The following is a 16,708-nucleotide window of genomic DNA, read 5'->3' on the forward strand; positions in this document are numbered from 1 at the left end:
GGGAGGAGGAGGCGGATCACAATGCCCAAGCCCCTCCTAACCCCCTCAGCTCTGTCTCTGACCCTGATGACTTGAAGCCTTCTCCTTGGTCTCTCCTCCCAACATGGTACCGAGAAGAGAGGATTTGTGTGAAGCAGAAACAGGGTGCAGAGGGGCGTGTCCTCCCGGTCCACAGGGAGCCTGTGGGGTGGTGCAGGGGGGGCTCTGAGGTCCAGGGTCTGCATTCCCCAGCCGCTCCCCTCTCCCTGCCCCCACTGCAGCAGCGCGCTCGGCGAGTCATTTATTCCTCCATAACATTTGCTCGAAGGAACGTTGCCGCTGAATTATAGCTGGGACCATTATCTCACAATAACTGTCTGGGAAATGTTAATGTTAATGCATGGATCATGCAGAATGCCACATTAGGGGTTTTATGGTGGACATAACATTTTTATGAACTTTTTCTCTGGTAGCATCAGCCTTTGATGGAAAGAAAAGAAAAGAAGGAAGAAATAAAGGCAGAGTGGGGAGGAGGAAAGCAAGCCGGGCGGCGGAGAAGTGGCCCTGGGAGCACAAGGGCCATTTGATGGCCCCTAAGGCTGACCCCCCCCAGAGCTGCTCCCACTGGGGGGGCCGCCCGGCAGCGCGCCAGCGGACTGAGTATCTTTCGTGTTGGGTGGTTGGGAGTGGGGGGCAACCAGCCAAACCGGCAACTGGCAGGAGACAGGGTCTACTTGGGCAGACCCATAAAACTTTTCAGCCCTTTCAGCCACCTGCTGCCAGGCAGGCATTTGGTGCCAGTGGGGGCCAAGGGAGGGGTGTGGAGGGGGTCCCGGGCTCGGTGGGGCGGCCACCATACCTTCCGGATGAGGGGACGGTTCCCTAGCAGAGCAGCTTTGGGGGCTCACCTTGGGGAGTGACGGCTAATGGCTTAAGGAGATTTTAATTTCTGCCATTAAATGGAAAAAAAAAAAAAAAAGGAAAAACACAATCTTGGGAATGGCAGTATTTTACACCTGGCTTTTAGAAAGGACTAATAAAGGCAGTGTTTAGCATTTTATATCCTTACTCAAAAATAACGATCTTTGGTTCTCATCTCAGACATATTTTAAGTGAGCCTGTGTCTTCTACCTCCAGAATATTCTTTCAGAAGGCTGGATTTATGGCTCTGTTCTTTGCCTGCCCTGGGCTCCAATTTAAGCCTCGTAACCACTGCATTACGGTCAGTTTGCCTCTTCTCTTCCCTCCTCTCTACCTTTGCAGTCGCCCCCGATGCTGTTACTGCAATTTTTCTTCCAGACAGAGTGCTGTTTAGCTCCTGACCCTGCAAGACACCTAACACCTGTTTACAGCCATTCCTTTGAGCACATTAAAACTCGGGCTGGGGGTGGGGTGGCAATGCTGTTCCGCAGCCCCTTCTCGGGTGGTGTCAAATCCCCACAAATCACCACCCCGGGAGGCTCCCTTCCCACCCCCCACTCCCCACCCTCAGCAGACCGTGAGTCCCTCTGAGCCAGGACAGGTGTGTGGTGGGGAGGCTCGAGAGGTGTGTATGGTGCCCGAGGCAGGAGCGGATGCAGAGAGTTGGCAGGAGCCTGGCTCTCTTTAAGAACACATTTGTGGGCTTGCTGAGAAGACCTGACCGGTGAGCATGGTCAGTAGAAAGAAAGGGTGCCTGCAGGCCAGACCTTCCAGGTTCCAGCTCTACAACGGCCTATGACCTTACTGAGGTCACTGAATCTCCGGGGGTCATTTTTCCTCTGGCTCAGGCCAGATGGCAGCTCTCTGGGTCTTCTGAGCCAGTCTGACTCTGTGACCTGCTCAGATCATCTGGAGGTTGTTTAGGTGGCTTTGGGTGTCTGGTCTAACCTTGAGGCAAGGTGAGTGCCACAGACATTGGGCTGGATGAGTCTAAATCCAGGCTTCACCACTTCCTAGCTCTGGGAACAGAGCTTTTTAACAAACCCTTGGGGTCTCTATGCCTGCACGTAAAGAGGAAATCACAGTGCATATCTCGTAGGTTGCCAAGGTCAACATGCCTGCGAACACCCTCAGCAGTTTACGCATGTATTACACTTGACTTATATATTATGTCTGCTATTCCGCACTAGAATGGAAGCTTTGCGAGGGTGGGGATTTTGCTTTGTTTTCTTCACAGATGTATCTCTTATGCCTTGGCCAGTACCTGGCACATCGTAGGACCTCATTCAATATTCAGGGAACGGATGAATGTCAAAGAGTGCTGGGGCAGATCGGAGTCCCTCAGTATCCCCACTTCTGCCCCTAAGTATGTGCCCTAAAGCTCTCCAGAGGAGGACATTCTCCAGGCTCTGGGGGCTTTTGAGTCTCTTGACATAAAATGCCAGTTTAAGGAGCATCGAAGGCATTCACGACCCAAGATGTAAAAGGAATTTGCACAAGCCCTCACGTCTGTTCTGGCGGATACCGAGAGCAGGTGTACCTGAACCAGGCAGCAGGCTGGGAGCCCTCCCCTATCCAGAGACCCCCTCCCATCCTTCCCCAGGCCGCTCCCCTCCTTCCTGAGCTGCCACACACTCGCTCCTGGGGACCCCTGCCATATGCTCCATTCCAGCTCTAAACTGCGTGCTAATTGTTCTGAATGAACAGCTCCAGCTGGAAAAGCAGGCAGGCCGTTTACAGACCTTAAGATAACACCCAGCTTCCCGTAAGTAAGGGGGGTTTCCAGGGAAGGGGAATGGAAAGTCTTCCTTTCAGGGCCAGAGCTGGGCGAGACGTGTCCCTGGGGCTGGGGCTGCGGCTGGGGCTACAGTCCAGGGTATCAGCTCTTCTTGATCTCTACCCAACTGAACCCATTTCAAAGCAGCCCCACCTGAGCAGCCTTCCCTGTGGCGGCCCAGAGCCATCTTGCGCCTCCTGTCCAAGGCCCAGCTCCCGGCATGTGTGGAGAATCTCCTGTAATGGTGTCCCTTGTGCTTCCAGAACCCGGCCACATCCCTGCGTTCTCTAAGAAGCCTTTCAAGATTGGCTCACGTTAGGCCCCTCATTCAGAGAGGCATTGTGCATTGCATCTATTTGGGGAAGTGGGGAAGGAAGGAGGGTGGATGGAGGGTGGAAACGGGCTGGCAAGGAACGACTTGCTCTGCCACGGAGGACTGCCTTGACAACCTGCGTCACCCTGCACGTCATCTACGCGTCTTTTTGTGTCATCCTCCTACTGCCTGTCCCTACACCGCATGCCCAGTTTTCGCCGAGGTTCTGCAGTGCGGATTTCAGCTTTGTCCTCCATTTCCATCCACGTTTCCCAAAGAGGGAAGGAGAAATGCGTACAGGGCAGTTTTCTGAAGGAGGCGCCTTGAGGTTGGGAAGAACCTGGGGGACCATGACACTGAACTCCCTGATTCACTGAGGAGGAGGCGGAGGGGGCTGCGGGTCTCTCCCGGCAGGGAAGGACTCACCCCTGCACCCTGCCTTCTTCCTCGTGCCTGGGGCCTGCCTGGGGACATGCCAGGGAGGACGGGGCTGTGACCACAGCTTTGAGACTGGGGCTCAACGCCAGCTCTGCCACAAATGAGCTGTATGGCCTCAGGCGTGTCACTCAATCTGTACCCCCATTTGCTCATCTATAAAAGTGAGGGTGAAGCAACGCTTGCTCTGCTTACCCCTCAGGGTGGTTGGAGGGTCAGAAGAGAAACAAGTGTGAGAAAACAATGAAAACCGAAAAGCAGGATTCAAAAGTAAGGGATTTAGGTTATGCTTATTTTCAAGGCTTGGAGTCTTTCTTACCTACCGGGGGTTAAGGTTTTGGAAGAGGTAGAGAAACAGCCATCTGCGTGAAAAAAAAAATATCTGCCTGGTTCTCCCCACCTGGCATAAGAGCAACAAGGAGGGCTGCTGAGGAAGGCAGAGGCTTGGCCTGCTCCGCCTGTGTCTCTTCTAGAGGCGGGAGCGCACGGAGGTCTGATCCCCGAGCAAGCCAGCTCTCACACGTCTGCCTGCCCCGAGTGGAGCCACGGGGGAAGCTTTCAGTTTAACAAAAGGAAGAGCAGACTGGCCATGAAATGCCTGTGGATTGGTGGGCCGGGTGGGAGCTGGACAACTTCAGTGTTCTGGAGGCTTCTGCTGCCTCCAAAGTCTCTCACAACAGACATTCCCGGACTTCTGAGACGCTGCTGGGAAAGGAGGTGGCGAGGGCACGGCGAAGGGGAAACGGGCCTCTCTTTGAGGGGGTGTTTAGCCAGAACCTCCTGGCTCTGGCCCATGTGCCTGCCCTGCTTCCCTGTCAGGCACTGTTTGTACATAAGACTTACGGCTCCTGGCAACGGGCCTGACTCGGAGACAGCCTTGACCCTGGAGGGCCTGACCCAGTCCCCTTGGCCCCATGGCCCCACCAGTACACTGGGTGGCCAAGAGGCCCTCGACAGTCAGCCTCTCTCCAGCCAAAGGAGGGCAGCAGGGGAGGTGAGCCAGAGGCCAGCTCCTTCCCTGGAAGGCTCTAAGCCCAGCTTCGGCTACAGGCCAGCCTGCTGAAGGCAGTAGGGGAGGTGGTGGTCAGGGGGAGCTTCATGGGCAGAGAATTACACCCATATGATCCCCGATCAGACATGGCCTCAGTTACTCAAAGGATTGCCAGAGTCTGGGTCAGCCCAGGGCCAGAGAGTTGGCTCAGGTATTCTCTGCCTCTCCAGGCCCAATTTCTAGGTCTGATGGCTGAATGTGGCCTTTTGACTGGTGCCATTCACGCTTCCTTCTCATTGCATGCAATGCCTTTCCTCCCCTCCTCTGCCAGTAGAAAGTCTACTCATCCTTCAAAGTCCAGCTCAGATGTCACCTTCTCTTTGAAGCCTTCCTGGATCTCCTCCAGGCAGCAGAGGGTGTCACCCACTGCTCTGGATTCCCCTGGCAGGCAGAGTTAGCTGCTCCTGAGATGCCGTGATCACACTTAGCACACAGTCAGCAGCAGGCCCTGAGCTCCCTGTAGCACTGAGCTCACCAACACACCCTGCGATCTCCAGCGGCACCACGCACAGATCCCTGCACACAGTAGGCACTTAAACATTCACAAGCATGCAAATGTGTAATTGCATACCTGCCGGGGCCTGAATACATCTGTGAAATGAACACCCAGAAAGGAAGAATTGGAAAGATGGCTGAGCGTCCTGAAGGTTGCCCAAGGGAAGCACCTCTGCCTCCCTCTCCCTCTGCCTGCCTCAACCCCAAGCCCAGAGCCCACCAAATCCAAATGGTTTTTTATCAGCGATGAAACAATAGATGATCTTTTGACATTTCCCGGGCTGTTTGGAAGGAGGAAAGATAATATGTAATAAATTCATATACTTCTCTGTGTTTCCTGGCTCCAGCAGCTATATTTCCATCTCTTTATGCAGGAGTCCTGGGGAGCTGAAATCCTTGATAATGCCAAACAATTCAACACTTTTTTCTCTTTACTCTGTCTGCACCACAAAAAAAAAAAAAAAAAAAAAAATCGACTTTATGCTGGCAGCTGTGGGAAGTGAAATCAGATGCCACATTCCTTCTTGCATGCAAGAGAAGTCAGTTCTGCTTTGGGGGCCCCGTCTCTACTGGAGGGTCTTTGGGAAGGAGAGCTTAGGACCATGTCTGATTAACCCAAGGTGAAGGGCAGTCTGGCCCCGCCTGCCCCCGGGGGATAGGGACTCGTGGATCTTGCACCTGAGGTGTCTAGGACAGACTGAGCCATTTTCTCTCTGTGCCTTCTATCTCCACCGCCCACGGTCCTTTCTCAGACAGTCCCAGCAGTGGACCGACTACATCTGATCTGACTCCAAACAAACACTCTCCCAAGCCAGAGCAGCCCAGGGCCCTGGAGGTTAGTGGAGCAGGCTGATGCCTTTGAGCTCAGACTCTCAACTTGAACAGCGCATTTCAGCCCAGGGCTGAAATCAGCATCCATTAGCAGCACCTTCATTTCTCGGAGAAGGGAACTGGGGACAAGCTGGAGGACAAGGCTTAACCCAGGGCCATGCACCGCAGTCGGCTAGAGCTTCAAACCTCTTCTCTTGACCTCTAGGCTGGAGATTTATCTATTTGTCCGTCTACCCTTTGAGTCCTCTAACAAATCTTAAATGCCTCCCATGTGCCAGGCACTGTGTTCAGGTCCCAGGAAGCTTCCCCTGAATCAGGGGAGCTTTGCTTTCAGGTTTTCCTGTAGAGACATAATGCAGGGCTCTGCTCGTTTGGATCTGAGTAGGTTCTGCAGGACACACAGTGTGTGGCTTCAGCAGGCATTTACAACACCCCCAGCCTCTCCTTCCTTGCAACCACTTCCCCCCAGACCCCCTACACACACACACACACACACACACACACACACATACTCACCTACACTCCAGCCATCCTAAAGTGCACTGAGTACCCCGAGGCAGTGCTGTGACATCAACGTGCCATTCCTTCCTTCTCATATACTAAAGAGATATGGGCTTGAGATTCTAAATAAGGGATTTGAATCTTGGTCCCACTACTTGCCAGCTGGGGGGACTGTGGCAGGTGACCCCTCTGTGCCTCAATGATCTCATGTGTAAAATGGGGATAATCATGATAACACCCCCTAGGATAAAAGAGGATTAAATAGAATAATACACACGCAGTGGTTAGCACAGCGCCTAGCACATAGCATTCAAACACCACTTGCGGCTGTCAATAGTAGTCGTAGCCTGATAGGGAGTGGCCCAGAGAGGCCTAACTGGAGTGGGAATAGAGAGTTCTCCAGCCCTAGCCTTGGCCAGCTTTGTTCCTTCCAAAGCAAAAGGCGCTATTCCAGAATGAGGGTGGGAGCCACTCATCTCGGCTTGACCTGCTTCTCGTCCCCACATCCTGCCCTGTGAGGGACGGCCCTGAGATGCTCTTGCAAGCTTTTTCCCTCTCCTGTCCCTGGGGAGAGTAGGGGCAAGAAACAGTGACCCTCACCCTGGACAGTCAGCCTAGGGGTGATGAGCATCGGTCTTTCATGGGGAAAGAACCATTAGTCTCCCAGGCCATCAGCTACCTTTCAACCCCAGCCGCAGGGAGGGAAAGACAGGGGTGGGGTGGGGTGGGGTGGGGGTGTCTCAGAAACTGGAAAGAGACTAAGTGCTTTGGGCCCCTCTGGGCTTGCTCTGCAGTTTTGGGGGAAGCACCTAAGTCCCTCCTGGCCCCGGACCTGACTCAGGAAAGCCCAGAGGGAAGTAGGTGGGAGGATGCAAGGGGACTCAGATTGTGCAATTCCAAGGTTCCTCAGCCACCTGCTTCTGGGTGGGGGAACCAGGGGGCCCTGGGGCCAACTTTGGGCTCCTGCCAGTGCCATTTGGTGAACACTTCCACATCCTCTTCTTTCTCTCAATCAGTCTTGGAGACAAACAGGCAGAGATCATTGACCCTATGTAATAGGTTAGTATGTCAAAGCTCAGAGCTGCTGAATGTCATGAGTAAGTGGTGTTGCCAGGATTTGAACCCCACCTATCCTGATTCCTAGTCGAGCATACCTTCCCTCCAACACCCTGCCCTCCACCCTGCCCTGAGTGGCCAGTTCTTCATTTCCCCATGGAGGTAGCTGAGGGGCTCATTGACCTCACCCCATATCCTGCACCCAGGGAAGGGAGGTCAGCAAGCAGAGTCACACACTCAGACTGTAGCCTGGATTAGAACTTGGCCTGGGGAAACCTGACAGGTGCTTTGGGACTTGGGACTTGAGAATTGATGGCCAGGTAAGGACTGAGAAAGGGAAGAACAAGGTCTGGCCTACAGGTGCATCACGTGGGTTGAGGAGACCCTGGGAAGAAGTTGAAGGTCATGAGCCCCTATCTGAGCTTCCCGGTTGACCACTTCTGACTTGGGCCTACAGCTTAGCTTGCATGCATGCATTCATTGATTCCAAGTATCTCCTCGGTACTTGATGCTGTGCTAACAGCTACCCTTGCAGGAGCTCAGAGCTTGGTACCTGGGAGACCTTCCTGCAAACTGCCAAGGCTAAATGCTCTCAGGACACTGTGGGAGCACAGGGAAGGAGGCACTGGTTCTGCTTCTATCTGTGCCAGAGTCTGGGACAGCCCCTCTAGCTAATGCTTCTGTGCTTCATTCCAGTTTCAGAACGAGCCCTCCACTCAGGTGGCCAACTGAGGGCCAGGTAGCCCTGTACGCAGGGGTAGGCAGTCGTGTTCCCATGTACCCATCTGTCAGCTCCAGATTGTCCCACATGGGCCTCCGGCCAGGACACTCATGCACAGGTGGCCCTCTGGGTTTATGTCCCTCAGCAGGAGGCCTGATCTTTCTAGACCTCCCATGCCCGTCTATACTGCCACAGTGCAGGAGCTCCTTTATGTCCTCAAGGCCATCTTCTGAAGGATCTGACCCTCCCGTGCTCTTCAGCTTGTTCAATCGGGCCTGTTCCACTAAGGCTCCTTAGCTGCCCTCACTCTATATGGGTCTCCCCAAACCTTAAGGTCCTCCCTTGTAGCAGAGACTCAGCCTGGTGAGTCTCACATTGAGCCTTCACCCTGTGACAGATGCATGGGGTTGCATGGCAGCAAGAACGAGTGATTAAGACTGTTTGTCCTCAGAGCAGTGATGACTGGTGGGAGCTACAGAAATGTGACCACGAGCTAGTGGATGGGGAGGGTGATAGGGGGCTCAAAGAAGGGCCAGGGCCATCCTGGGGAGGAGAGGACGCTGAGCTGGCCCCAAACAAAGAAACTAATAGTGGTGGTGAGGAGAGCTTTTCAGACAGAGGAAATAGCATTTGCGAGGGTAGGAAACAGCACAGCGATGCAGGAAATGATGAGAAGTTTGTGTATTTGATGAAGGGGTGGCAGGAGATGAGGCTGGCGAGGATAGAGGCCGGCTGATGGAGGGCCCCACATGCCAGGCTCCGAAGCTCGGCCTTTATCCTTTCAGGAACAGCCAGTTTTCTTGAAAGCATTGCACTCCCTGCAGAGATTCACGTCAGGTATCGTCTCCTCCAGGGAACCTTCTCTGACTTCCCTAGAATCACGGACTTTGTGAAAGAGGAGTTCCTTTCTCTTTTACGGTACTCATCACATCACTCTAAGTTTTTGTTTAAATCACTGTTTCCACCACTATTCTGGAGGTCACATATAGTTTTCTGTTCTTTTTTAGGGCCCCCAGAATCTAGCAGGAGGCCTGAAGGTACCCAGGTGCTTACTAAGTATTTTACGGATAAATGAGGGAGAGCATGTTGAAGTCAGATGATTTCTTCACTCCCTGCTCTCTGCCTTCATTCCGAATCCTCAGTTTAAACAGTAAGTATTGATTTATATCTGTACTGATCTATTTCCTGATCTATATCATGGAAATAATAGTACTCTGAGGATTATTGTAAGGAATGATATAAGTAAAATTGTTTAAGATATAAAATCACAGGGCAGCCCCGGTGGCTCAGCGGTTTAGCACTGCCTTCAGCCCAGGGGACGATCCTGGAGTCCCAGGATCAAGTCCCACATCGGGATCCCTGCATGGGGCCTGCTTCTCCCTCTGCCTGTGTCTCTGCCTCTCTCTCTCTCTCTCTCTCTCTCTCTCTCTCTCTCTCTCTCTCTGTGTCTCTCAGGAATAAGTAAAATCTTAAAAAAAAAAAAAAAAGATATAAGATCACATAGTAAGTTCCCCATAAATGCAAGCTTCCCTTCCCTCTCATTCAGTTCATATTTATTACTCACTTTCTATGTGCCAGGCACTGTTCTAGGCACTGGGTTCATAGCGGGAAACAAATCAAACCCTCTAACTTCGTAGGACGCCCTTCTAATTGGGTGAGACAGATAATGCCAGATGGAGGAGATAAGAGCCTTGGAGGAGAATAGGCCAGAACAAAAAGGAAAGGGGGAGTCCCAGGAGTCAAGGTGGTGTGGGGAGGAGGCAGGAAACCCCATCGGTGAGATGCCAACTGAGCAGAGACTTAAAGCGACCAAAGAGTGTTCAGGGCAGGAGGGGTGTGTTGGAAGAACAGCAGGGCGGCCAGCGTGGCTGGTGCCGAGCCAGCCGGGAGACGTGGTAGGCCTGGCAAGGTTCCGGAGCAGGTGAGGCCGCGGGAAGACTGAATTTTCCCTCTGAATGAAATGGAGGCCATTGGAAGAGTGGATAGAGTGGTGTGATCTCATTACCATTTTAGATGGGGACTCTGGCTGGCTGCAGGGGGGTGAGAACAGGCTGAAAAGTTGCGATGAAGGATGACGGGTTGGGGCCAATTGCAATACTCCGGGCAAGAGACAGTGGAGACGGGCCCAGAGTGGGAACAGTGGAGAGGAGTCTGGTCCACCAAGGCTTCTGCATTCAATGCTGTAGAGTGTGAGAGAAAGAGAGATGCCAGGATGACCCCAAGGTACTTGACCTGAGCACCTGGAAGCCTGGATTTCTCCTTTGCTGAGATGGAGAAGGCTGCCTGCCCTGCACCAGGTGGTGCAGAGGTGGAGAGAACCAAAGAACATTCCGGAAATGTGTATACACACATCGGGCAGTGGGGAAAATTATGCATGGTGCGTATGAGGGAAGAATAGGAAATAGCAGCCTATGAAAGAATAAGCCAAATAGAAGCCAAATGCCAAAATGATACAGACAAGAACGGTTATGGCTGGTCAGGAAGGCGATCACTTGTGTTGGCTCAGGCTCTGAAACTGCCCTTTACAAAAGCCACCTTCTCGCCAAATCCAGGGACCTTGTCTCAGACCTCATTTCCTTTCCACTCATTGTCACATTTGACCCTAGGATCTACCCTCCTCGGTGAGAAGCCGCCCACAGCTACGGCCCCCTCGCGCGGCTCTCCTGTCCTGCTGCTCCAGCTCACGGTGAGCTCCTCCTCTCAACCCATGTACCCACCCAAGGCTGCTGGGGCCCTCATGATGCTCTCTGGTTCTGAGAGTGGTGCGTGCATGCACGTGCATGTGCAAACCCATGCACACATGCGTGCACACATGCAGATTTGATCTGTGACCCTCAGAAGCCTGAGGACTTTTGTCTCAACAGGACGTTTATTTTAGGTGTCTAGTTATCATCTTATGTGCAGGCTAAGCTCAGTACCTCCTCTCCTTCAGCTTTTCAGGTCACCTTGCCGGTTTCTTTCTTTTTCTTTTTTAAAGGTTTTATTTATTTACTTGAGATTGAGCACAAGCACGAGCTGGGGTAGGGTCAGAGGGAGAAGCAGGCTCTCCGCTGAGCAGGGAGCCCAACCCTGGGACCATGACCTAAGTGGAAGGCCACCCAGGCACCCTACCTCACTGGTTTCTGTCAGCGGCATCATGGTTGTGCCAACACTCTGGCTCCAAGCCTCAGATTCATCTTTGGCTTGTTCCTCATCCTCATCCTTTTATCCATGAAGTCATCCAGCCCTATCCCTCCTTTCTGGGAAAGGCTCCCTTATATCTCCTGACTTAATTCCTGCAACACGGGACCCTGTCTCCAGCCTCCCTGCCTGGTCCGTCCTTGCAGAGGCTGTGGCCAGAATGACCTAACTAAAGCACGATCTTTACTATTCCACTTCTCTGTTGGAAAATGCCAAGTGAGTTCTCATTTCCAGCAAGACGGGGCTCCAATTCCTCAGCCTGGTGTTAACTTCTCCCTGTTGCCACTTCTTGCTTTTACCTCTCACTGGACCCCAATACTCTACCCGAGGCCAGCAGTGGGGGGAGCTGGCCGTAGTTGGGCACCTGGCAGTGCCACTCATTATCTCACGGAATCCTCATGACAGCCTTGCGAGGTAGACATTACCACATTCGTTTCGCAGATGGAGAAATGGACCTTATAGTGGACTCTTCTAGTCACTCGGGAAGTCAAGAGCTAGTGAGTAGCAGACCCGGGACGGAGACTCAGGCCTTCTTGACTTTCTAGTTCCCACCTCTTCCATCATACTGTACTGCCCCCCACCCCCACCCCCCATTAACCTTTCCACCGTGGAGCGATGGCTCATGTTTTTCTTCTACTCACTCACAATGCCCTGCCGCTGGGCCTCCCCACCCCACCCCTTCCCCTGACCCCACCTCCCTGTATTCTTTCTGGCCCAGCTCCCGGGTCTCTTTCTCCTATGATCCCAATTCTCCAGCTTCTCCACTCAGCAGGCATTTCTCCTTTCCTTTCATGCCTAAATCAGTTGTTTTCTGTACCTCTCCTCTGGTCACTTTGCTAGGGAATGCTGTCCACTGTGATTGCAAGCTCCTTAAGAGCAGGGGCTGGTCTCAGACTCCTGGAATATCCCACACATTCTGTTAGGCTCCAAAGGAGATAGTCCATAAATACTTGTGGAAATGAAAATATGATAACAACTAGTTCTTTAACAGAAACATTCAAAACAACTTCTAGCAAAAATCGTTTGTATTTCAGTTTATTGTGTTAATTTCCTCTAGTTAACGTGGAAATAATTGTCTGAAATTACAAGTTAAGTAGGATGGTTAATGTTAGGAAGCTTTGTTATTTAAGAAAAATATTATTACAACGTTAGTGGCAGTGAACTACGGAGTTCAGCTTAGGAGACAGCTTCCTTCCTTGACACGCAGTTTTCCATCACTCAGAATATTCTGTAACGCTCTGATTTTTTTCCTCCCTCCATCAATGTCTGAGGAAATGAGATTAAAGGTAATATCCACAGAAAGTTTGAAGATTTTTAAGTAAGAGGTAAGAGGCAGAAGGGAGAGGATATTGTATTTCCCCAGGGAGAGTGTGTGTGTGTGTGTGTGTGTGTGTGTGGTGTATACACTTGTATATGTGTGTAGCGTGTGCGTGAAGTTTGTGTGCGTGTGTGTGTGTGTGTTATAACTACCCCAATAAAAACTGACTTTCCTGAGGCTGGTCAAAGATGAAGACTGATTCTTCCCAAAGTTTGAAAAGATTTGCAAAAGACAAAGACCTGGGGATCCCTGGGTGGCTCAGCGGTTTAGTGCCTGCTTTCAGCCCAGAGCATGATCTTGGATACCCGGGATAGAGTCCCACGTTAGGCTCCCTGCATGGAGCCTGCTTCTCCCTCTGCCTGTGTCTCTGCCTTTCTCTTTCTCTCTCTGTGTCTCTCATGAATAAATAAAGAAAATCTTAAAAAAAAAAAAAAAAGACAAAGACCCAAGAGCTAGAGGGAGACTCTTTCAGATATAAGACCAGAGCAGTGTTTGTCAGGGAGGTCAGACAAGCAACAAGAGGATGAACTACTGAAAAAGGAAGATCTTTTTCAGAGAAAGAAATTCAAATAACACCTTACACTTGAGTGAGCTCCCTAGGAACAGAGCCCCTCCCCACGCGTCCAGCCTCCCCCTGGAAGACACTCTGCCTACAGAAGGCAAAGGAAGAGGGAGCTACATCTCCCTCACTTGCCCCATTAGTCAGACACCTGCTCACTTCCAACACATGGTGTTGGCCTAAAAAAAAAAAATGTAAAATTTGTTTTTGTGACTAGGCAATTAAAAGCATATGGCCAAGAAGGTAAGGAGTAGAAGCAGCACCAAATGCTCTACATACGCAAAGCTGTTTCTCCCACCTCTGCCCCTGGACCCCCCCATTGCTCCACGCCACCCCCAGGGGCAGTTACTGTTACAGCTTGCGGGCCTGCCTCCCCGGGAGACTGCACATCCAGGCAGGTATGCTTCCGCCATAAACGGCAGCACGCAGGACAGTGCTGTTCTGCACCTTGGCCTTTGCCCTTTGGGGTTGGCTTGGACTTAAGCTTCCGTGGTCCACAGTGACTGCCCCCCCGCTCCCCAAGCGAGCCCGACAACAGCCACAGTCTGTCCCCGCTCTGAGGTCTGGTTCTCCTGGACCTCTTCCCACACTTCCATATCCCACGTGCACAGCAAACGCGGCTAAACGCCCCGGGTCTTGAACTGATGTATGTCGTCCCTACCAGGACAAGCACTTGTCAGGTATCATGCAAGTCGGTCTGAGGTCTGGGAGAGCAAAGGAGAAGGGAGAAGGGGGTGACACCTGCTGGGTTCCGACAGTCCTGAAGGGAGTGCCCGCCAGGTGCCCGGCCTTGGGTAGGAGCTGGGGATTCAGACACGAAGCCGGCCTTGCCGAGGACTCGGCAGCAGCGCCCCCAGAACCAGCATCGCTATCCCAAGGAGCTCCTTAAAACCGGGGACGGGCAAGGGTCAGCCCCTTGCCCCCACCCCACCCCCGGGCTTGGGTGGGGGGACGCAGCGGGGGCTGGCACTCTCTCCTTTCCTGTGGCTGCCACCGCCACCAAAGAGACTGTCATTAAAGCTTTGTCCCCGGCTCTCTGATTTACATGTACAAATAATCGCTGTCAGGGGCACGAGCCCCAGAGAGCAATAATAGATTCTGCTGGTAGCAGATGCAGATGCAGGAAATAAAAACAAAAATGAAACACGCTAGCCTGGCAAAACTCAACGCTGGGAGAAATCCTAGGGGGGAAAAGCCTGTGGGGGGCGCGGAGGGCCTATCAGACCAAGTATTGATTGGTTGGTCTGCCACAAAAGCTAGCCTGGGAGTCGGCTTTTTAAAAAAAATTGTGGTCACATATATGACATAAAACATGCCCTTTTAACCATTTTTAAGCATCCAGTTCGGTGGCATTAATTGCATTCATACTTTTGTGCAATCGTCACCATTACGTTCCCAAAACTTTTCCATCACCCCAAACAGAAACTGTATCCTGTAAGCAGTAACTCCCCATCCCTGCTGTCCTCTCAACCCCTGTAACCTCTGGTCTGCTTCCTTTCTTTCTTTTTTCTTTTTTTGCTTCCTTCCTTTAGGAACTTGGCTATTCTAGAAATATCGTATAAGTGAAATCACATAATACCTAGTCTCTTGTGTCTAGTTTTTCTCCACTTAGTGTCATGTTTTTCAAGGCTCCCCCCGCCGGCCCCCCATAGTAGTCGGGCACGAGAGCTTCCTTTTAGGGCTGAATACTATTCCACAGTGTGGGCACACTACATCTTGTTTATTCACCCATCTGTTGATGGACACTGGCTGTTTCCACCTTTTGGGGATTGTGAACAGTGCTTCTGGGATCATGCACATATTATACAAATATATTTTAGAGGCCCTGTATTCAATTCTTTTAGGTGAAAGTCTGGGAGTGAAATTGCTGGGCCATGTGGTAACTCTCTGTTTAGGTTTTTGAGGAAGTGCCATACTGTTTTCCCCACAGTGGCTAACCTCAGACTTGGAAGGATGACTCAGTCCCTGCTCTAGCAGATGGGGCTCTGGAGATGTTGGTCCTGGTAGACCACCTGGTGCACCTGGGCATGGCTGACCTCTCCGGTCTAGCCGACCTGGCCTGTGATAGTGGAATGAAGGAGAAAGCGTCCAGAGCAGAGGGGTATCAGAGTAGGGTCCATTCGGTCTGTCTTCCAAGTCGCTCCCCCAGCTTGGAAGAGAGCCCACTCTAAGAGCGGGGCAGGGAATCCTACGGTACCCCCCTCACCTTCCTGTTTTTATTTGAGAAAGTGAGGCCCAGACATTTGATGACACCTGACCTAGGTCTCCTGTCCCTTATTTTTTCTGCTGTACCATCCTGCCAGCGCCAGGTCTGGAAAAACGGGGCTGCCCAGGGTGGAGTGGGAAGAGACGCCCTCAATGCTGTAGCTCTGCAGCTGCAGTGATACTGGTGTTGGGCTTAGTCCTGTGTCGGGCTCAGCTCTCTCTGCCAGAAACTCCTTTCTCCCACCAGCTTCCCCTGGTTCACTTCTGTCCACCCCCAGCCCCCACTGAGCCCCCTAGCCCCTCGGTGGAGTTGGGCGCCCTCCTCTGGGCTCCCTCAGGAATTCAGGCTCAAGGCTGTTCTCACACACCTGCTGATTTCAGCTTACCATCTGTTGCCCCCACTGTGAGGTCAGCATCTTGAGAGCAGAGAAGGAGCACGCTATGTGTGTATCCCCAGGACAAGGCTGGTACAGAGTGTTTGTCGAATGAATGAATGAAAGTAATTGAGTGAATGAACTACGTGCTCTTTATAAATAACCATGCTGCTTAATAAATGTTTATTGACCCACCAAATGAATGAGTGAATGGATGAATGGCATCCTGGGGGCTGAGTGAGCTGGTGAAGTAGACTCTTGGCTCATGGTCAAGCCCTCACTCACTCACTGACTCATGGATTCCTTCATTCATTATAATCACTGCTATGTGTCCAATCCTATTAGGTACTGGGGTTCAGATACAAATTAAGACTCTGCCTCTGTCATCAGGAAACCTAAGAGTAAGTGGAGACCCAGGGAAACAAGAGGTAGGCTTCATGCTACCCCATCCCCAAAAGCACACAGGGACTCACATCACATCAAAAACCCGACCAGGCCCTTCTCTGCTTCACCAGTTGCTGGGCACAGCTGGCTGCGGGAGGAGTGGCCAATTAGCATGCTGCACACACCTGTCCGAGGCTGCTCCAAGGATCCAGGGGCTGGAGAATTAACGACCAGGAGGATTTTTGGAGCTCCCAGAACCCAGCCCAGCTCACATCAGAGACCTCATTCCCCTTTAGGGATTCATTCATTCTGCACAGCTGGTTAATTTTTCATCAAGGGGTGGGGGTGGGAGTTGGGAGAAAGCTCTGATCCTTCACTCTTTCATGCTGGGGGTGGAGGAGAAACACAACATCCTATCCATTTTATTTTTTAGATGAAATGGGAACAGATTGTGGTTGCCAGGCAAGACCCAGCCCTCACAGGGCTCGTGCTTCTGCTGCGGGTTGATTAACGGTTATTGGGCAAAGGATAAAGCATCCAGACGGCACAGGCCTCCGATGAAGGTGCGTACACATTTAATGAGCACCGGGTGACATGCTAGTGGGTGA

The 16,708-nt window shown here is 52.0% G+C and overlaps 1 protein-coding gene across 13 annotated transcripts in view; it reads right to left on the bottom strand.

Moving 5' to 3' along the window:
- Window positions 1-16,708, bottom strand: part of PKNOX2 (PBX/knotted 1 homeobox 2) — a 310,043-nt gene that overhangs the window by 118,784 nt on the left and 174,551 nt on the right. For 2 of the 13 annotated variants that reach the window (XM_038535751.1, XM_038535748.1), the window contains exon 3: window positions 5,296-5,411. The exons of the other annotated variants lie outside the window; for them this stretch is intronic. The gene's annotated coding sequence lies outside the window, so the exon portion shown is untranslated. The remainder of the gene's footprint in view (window positions 1-5,295; window positions 5,412-16,708) is intronic. 13 annotated transcript variants of the gene reach the window in all.

Source organism: Canis lupus, chromosome 5, assembly GCF_011100685.1.
Source record: "Canis lupus familiaris isolate Mischka breed German Shepherd chromosome 5, alternate assembly UU_Cfam_GSD_1.0, whole genome shotgun sequence".
Lineage (NCBI taxonomy): Eukaryota > Metazoa > Chordata > Mammalia > Carnivora > Canidae > Canis > Canis lupus.